Below are 7,310 nucleotides of genomic sequence, written 5' to 3' on the forward strand. Positions count from 1 at the left end.
CGACGGCAGGGAGAACTCAAGTCACCCCAGCCCGCTTCATGCTTGAACGCGACATGAACTCTTCTTTCGACGATGATCAACACCTTGTGCTAACCCAAGATGAGGAGAAGGAAGGAGATGATGGAGTGATTAGCTATTGGAATGAAGATGATGGCGATTGGTTTTTTGACGAGATCAATAGAGATTTCCCTAACAAGGGTGATATGACATAACCGAAGCTATACATGTGTGGGGGCCTCTAAAAGATGAGGATTGGTCCACTGAGCTGAAGACTTTGTTTGAAGAGGAGGATAAGAAGAAAAGAGGCGTGCCCTAAAAGAGAAAGAATGACAGAATTCATTATGGGGCACCTCAATAATTAGACTTAGGTTGGGTTTTCTAAGAATGAGGGAAAGAAATTTTGTAATGCAAGTTCCAATGTACTTTTCAAAATTTTCAATAAGATGAATTCTGATTTGGCTTATTTTTATGTGTCCCATAATATTGAAATTTTGTACTTAGATGATTCTAATGAATTTGAAAATGAAATTAATAAACAATTAGAAAAGAAAATTGAACCTATGAAACCAACTTTTAAAACTATTGATTTGGGCAATGATGAGAATCCATGCTTAATTAAAATTGGCTCAACCTTCACTGAAAAAGATCTCAAAAAGCTTTTCACAAAATTTAAAGAAGTGTTTGCATGGTCCTACGAAGATATGCCCAGCATCAATCTTGAGATAGCTCAACACCACATTGATACTTATGCACATATGGTACCCGTTAAGCAAAAGTTGAGGCATATGAGAACCTAATGGCTTCTAAAGATTAAAATGAGGTCACTAAGCAATTGAAAGTAGGGCTCACCAAACCCGTGCACTAAGCTGAATAGATAGCCAATGTCGTGCTCATACCAAATAAGGATGGAAAAGTAAGGATATGTGTGGATTTCAGGGATTCAAACAAAGCTTGCCCTAAAGATGATTTCCCTCTTCGCCGCATAGATGTCCTAGTGGATAATACAGCCGGTAGTGCCTTGATGTCTTTTATAGATGGTTTCTTGGGATATAACCAAATCAAGATGGCTCCTAGGGATATGACTAAGACTAACTTCACCATAGAATAGGGAATCTATTGCTACATGGTAATGTCATTTAGGCTCAAGAATGTGGAGCGACTTACCAAAGGATGGACACAGCTTTGTTGCATGACATGATGCACAACAAGGTTGAGGTATATGCAGATGACATGATTGTCAAATCCAAGGATAGAGATGGTCACATCATATACTTGAGAAAGTTCTTCGAAAGGATCAAGGAGTATAGATTGAGGTTGAATCACCAAAAGTGTACATTCAAAGAAATAGTTGGGAAATTGCTAGGATTTTAGTAAGTGATAGAGGGATAGAAGTTGATCCCTCCAAGATCAAAGCCATATTGGAGATGCCTCCACCCAAGAGTGAGAAAGAAATAAAGGGATTCCTAGGTTGACTATAGTATATCAACTGATTCATTGCCAAACTCACTTTCACTTGTAAGCCCATCTTCAAGCTTTCAAGAAAGAATGAACCTCATGCATGGAACAATTAATGTCAGAAAGCCTTTAAACTTATCAAAGAATACCTCCTCTATTTCCCCATCCTAGTACCTTCAAGGTAGGGAAAGCCACTACTCATATACCTATCTACCATAAAAGATGCGGTTAGAAGCATGATTGGACAAGAAGACGATAATAAGAATGAGAGAGCGGTGTACTATTTGAGCAAAAGATTCCATGATTATGAGACTAGATACACGTCTATAGAAAAGTCATGTTTTGCACTCGTGTGGGCTTTGCAAAAGTTGAGACACATCATTCTACCATTCCAAATATGGATAGTAGCCAGAATTGACCCATTGAAGTACCTATTTAAGAAACCTGCTTTGAGTGGGAGATTAACTAGATGGTTAATCCTATTAGTAGAATTAGATTTGAAGTATGTGGCAAGAAAAACTATCAATCATAGTGTAAGATTTTTATGCTGAGAACCCCATAGAAAGAGATAATGGAAAAGAAGATTTTCTAGATGAGGATATTTTGGATATTGAACTAGGGGTATGGAACATGTACTTCGATGGAGCTGTGAACTAATATGGGAATGGGATAGGAGTACTTTTGATCACCCCCGACGAATCTCATATGCCTTTGGCAGTCAAGTTGACTTTGAGGCGACTAATAACATGGCAGAATATGAAGCTTGTATTGCTAGAATGGAAGCTCTTTAAGGGTTAGGGGTAAAAGAAGCAGAGGTATTTGGAGATTCAACCGCACAAAAATTGTGGAAAGTAAAGGAAGAACATTTGAAGCCCTATCAACAATATTTAGAGGACTTGACCAAAACCTTTGATAGGAATGAATACACTATCAACCTTGAGGCTCAAAATCAGTTTGCAAATGCCTTGGCTACCTTAGCCTCCATGGTTGAAATACCCGAAGGAGTATAGACACGACCCCTAAAGATTGGGCAAAGTTATGAACTAGTGCACAAGGGGAAAACCAAGTCTTCTGTCTTGGCTATAAAAGAAAAAGGGGTTCCTTGGTATTATAACATCATGAAATTCTTGAAATTGGGAGTGTATCCTAACAGCGTTGATAAGAGAGAACGTTGTTCAATAAGGATGATGGCTAAGCAATGTATCCTATGTGGAGGATAGCTCTATAGGAGAGCTTATGATGGCATACATCTCCGTTGTTGAGAAAAGGAAGAAACCGAAAGAGTTACAGAAGAAGTTCATCAAGAGATTTGTGGTCCTCACATGAATGAGAGAATGTTAGCCAAAAACATCCTAAGGATGGGATACTATTGAAATATGATAGAGACTAATTATGTAGACTTTGAAAAGAGTTGCCATGACTGCCAAACATATGCAAACATGAATCATGTGCCACCTAGCAAGCTATACAACATGACCTCTCCTTGGCCTTTCTCTATTTGGGGCATAGATGTGATTGGAAGGATAGCTCTAAAGGCTTCGAATGGACACGAGTACATCCTAGTAGTGATTGACTACTTCACCAAATGGGTGGAAGCGGCCTCCTACTCCGTATTGAAAGCCAAGCATGTGGCTTGATTTTCATAGAAAATAACATCATTTGCCGATAGGGGTACCACAAGAGATCATCTCAGATAATGGCTCCCACTTCAAGAGAGAGGTTTGAAAGATCACAGAGTTGTACAACATTGAGCATCACAAGTCTTCACTATACTAACCACAGACTAATGGGGTCGTAGAAGCAACTAATAAGAACATCAAGAACATCCTAGCCAAAATGGTGGTGACATACAAGGATTGGGCCGAAAAACATCAATTTGCTTTATGGGGTTATAGAACTTCTATCCAAGCATCGACTAGGGCAACCACTTACTCTTTGGTTTATGGAAGTGAGGCGGTCCTTTCCATTGAGGTAGAGATACAATCTTTGAGAATGATAGTGGAAACCAAGTTCCTAGAAATAGATTGGATGAAGGGAGGTTTGAGCAATTTGCTTTGATAGATGAAAAGAGAGCTAGGGCACAATACCATGCATAAGGGTACCAGAAGAGGATTGCTAGAGCATTTAATAAAATAGTGAAATCTAGAAACCTTAAAGAGGGGTACTTAGTCCTAAAAGTGCTTAGAGACAAAACTTTTGATCCAAGAGGGAAGATGAAGCGAAGATGGCCAGGACCTTTTATTATCAAGAAAATCATGTCAAGAGGTGCTACAAGAATTACAGATTTGGATGGAGAAGAAATGCTTCGCCTAGTCAACATGGATAGGCTCCGAAGATATAACATTTAAAAGAAAAAAAGAAAAAGCATGCTAGTTTGAAAACCCAAAAGGGCGGGCTAAGCAAAAGTTAGGATAAAAGAACCCCACTAGATTGAAAACCCGAAAGAGTGATTTCGGCGGGCAAAATATTGGGGAAAAGACCATGGGCATGGCGAAAATTCTTATAAGGATGTCATGAGCAAAAATTACATGACATGAAAAAAGAAAACAAAAAGAAAAAAGAGAAGAAAAATAATGACAATAAGCAAAGATAATAAATGGATGATTCTCTTATTGCTCAAATTAAAATATAATAATTTTTTTTTATAGGGGATTTGGAACATTCCAATCCTTTATTAAATTCAAAAGAAAAAACATGAGAATCATAGAGTGCGGAAAAGTAAAATTTGGGGCATATCAAGGTAGTCAGTCAGTCTTTTTTCTTTTGTTGGACCTCTTGTAAGCTTTGTCATCTATGGGAATCGATTTCATGTCAGCCTCTAGCCATTTCTTGTACCCCTAAGTTGGATGAAGGAATTAAGGAAAATAGATGTCTTTGGTCACCCTCCACTGCAGCCAAGACTCACGGATTCTACCCAAGATCCTATCAGTAAATGCCAAGGTATGGAAGGAGCCATCATCACTAGGAGCTCCTTGGTGGTCACCAAATTGCCTTGCAATGAGACATGTAGAGTTGTAAGAGCAACAGTGAAGCCCAACCAAAAGAACATAGCTATCCTTAATGTTGTGGTTGACCATGCTTGGAATGTGCCACAATTCCACTACCCATTGAATATCTGTGACATTAATGTGCTTCATGAACTCAATGAACTCATCAAAACTCATCTCAGCATGCTTAGGCCTACGGTTATGATAGTGCTTAGGGAGATATTGACTTGGAGGAACAGTGGGGGGATGAAGCAATTAAAGCCTTTCATATACCATATCTGAAAAAGGAAAGGGAAGAAAATGGAAAGAAAGCATGAGTGGAAAAAGAAGAGATAAAAAGAAAAGAAAATGATAACAAAGACGATATAAGGAGCCTCGATGGGATGAAAACCAAAAGGTAACCTATGCAAAAATTAGAAGAATCCCTCTAGGTTGAGAATCTAGGAAAAAATTAGGGATTATATCTGAAGAAGGAGAGGGCTCCTCGCAAAGAAGTTTGCTTCCTCCCGATGAATGCTGTCTAAGCCATTAAGAGTTTTAGCCAAGATCATACCAACAGGGCTTCCCTTTGTCTAGATTGTTGACCACCAAGCACATCCTTTGGTCTACTCGATATGTTTCATACGCCAAGAAATACCTCACAAGGAGGCATAAACAGAAGGCATTGGGATAATGAGAGCATCTCTTACCAGTCACAAGAACAACCAACTAAGAGAAGTATGCAAAAACCATGCGAGTGTTTAAATGGTCAAGCGTACACCATTGCTGTGCCATAACTAGAGAAATCCCTTAAAGGTCATCAGCTAAGTTAGCGAAGTCCTTGCCACTAGTATGGAGAATAAGAGTGCTAGTTTCGGGTTTGCCTATGATTGCACTAAATTCTTCAAGAGTGGGGCATATCTCCACATCATTAAAGTGAAAGACATGTTGAGTAGGAATCCCAAAGTTGGCAACAGCATGAAAGAGAGGTTCATCCACCTTGATTTGGTGATATGGAAAGATGCAAGAAACACCGAAAAGAATGAGAGCCTCTATGAAACTAGGGCCAAGCTTCTTGATCCATGCCAAGACTTCTAAAGGAGAGAATTTTGCCATTGGAAAGCCTTAAAGAGTGTTTTCTTAGCTTAAAATACATTTGGTGAGGGTTTGAAGGCCCCTAACGGCTATTTTATACTTGAATGGGGCGACTAAGGTTTTTCTTACTCGTGGCACACGTACGCAAAGTTAAAGCTGCGTATGCATGGTCAAGACCTATGTACGCAGGTGCGCGTATACGTATGCATAAAGGAAGGTAGAGCCAAGTTCCTTTTCCTACTTGGAATGTGATTCTTCCACTAAGACCACCATGAATTCTATAGCCTACAGGACTACTTAAGGCACACTTAATCTCAGATTTTCAAGCATCAAGGGCCAAAGAAAATAAAGTTGCATACAGTTATCTCCATGAGTTGTAAATTAAAAAAAGAAAAAAAAGAAACACATGCTAAAAAAAAGAAGAAAAAAAAAAGCAAAAAGAAAGTGTTGTGTGTCTGTGTCTATCTGCAGGATCATCGGAAGCGCCCTTTTCTTGGCTGGTAGCTAGGAGTCGCCTTTGAATCGCCACCACCATCACCATCATCAGCATCATCATCATCATCATCATCATCATCACCTGGGTAGGTAAACCCTTCAGGACCATAGATCTGCCTGGAATAATTGATCATCTCCAACTTAAGGTTCCTTGCAAGCTAAACCAACTCCTCATGCTCCTGTGTTAGTAGGTTGAATTTCAAAAGAAAAAGATGTCAAAACAAGTATTGAAATACAAGAATGGAAAAAAAGAGACAAGAATGTAGGAGAACACGCCACTCGTATACCCTCTAGAAAAGGATAGCCCATGGCATTTGTGTTCCAGCCCACTGCACACTCACGGGCAAAACCGTCAGGACCATAAAGCCAACTTAACATGAGTATCCCATGTGAACATTATTGTGCAAAGTAATGCAAAGAAAAAAAAAAGGAAATAAATGAGAAAGGAGAGCACATACCGTAGGAGTGAGGGAAGGCATGAGGCGAGTGTCATTAAACTCCTTATAGTCCAGCTCATTTGAAACTCGTCGAGTATAGGGAATGCCACTCCTCTACAACTAATACTCAATGTCCGTCATGGAAAGTAAGGCAAGCATAAACACTGGAGGGGCATCCCCACCCACCAATTGGCAATGTACCTTATTCGCTAGGTATAGCACCCTCAAGCCAGCATCCTCAAAGGGTTAAGTAATCCCAAAAATGATAATGGCAACTACCTCTAAGTTTGGGTTTGCAACAACAGGGGCACCACCTCAAAGACTCCAAATGACCTATAAGTACACGTTGTTAAATAAGAAAAACCCTAAGAGACATGCAGGAGAAATAATGAGAGGCATTAAATTCCTAATTCACCTCATCTGAAGATAGCCCTTCAAAATAAGCCCTAACTGAAAAGAAGCTCTTCAGATCTACATACACACCACAAGCAATGAGACCGTATTATACAACCCAACGCTAGAAAGGAAAGAATGAGATATAGTTTGCAAGATTAATGGATACAGTTTACAGACCTAATGAGTATAGGGAATGCCACTCCTCCACAACTAATACTCAGCGTCAATCATGGAAAGCGAGGCAAGCATAAACATCGGAGGGGCATCCCCACCCACCAATTAGCAATGCACCCTCTCCGCCAGTTAGAGCACCCTCAAGCCAACACCTTCGAAGGGTTGAGTATTCCCAAAAATGATAATGGTAATTGCCTTCATGTTTTGGGCCCACAACAGTAGGGGCACTAGCTCAAAGAATACAACTAGGCAAGACACGCTTGCGCCAATTGGCCTCCTAAGCCTCCCCAAA

The sequence above is a fragment of the Quercus suber genome, unplaced genomic scaffold, assembly GCF_002906115.3.
Source record: "Quercus suber isolate HL8 unplaced genomic scaffold, Cork oak 2.0 scaffold_17, whole genome shotgun sequence".
Lineage (NCBI taxonomy): Eukaryota > Viridiplantae > Streptophyta > Magnoliopsida > Fagales > Fagaceae > Quercus > Quercus suber.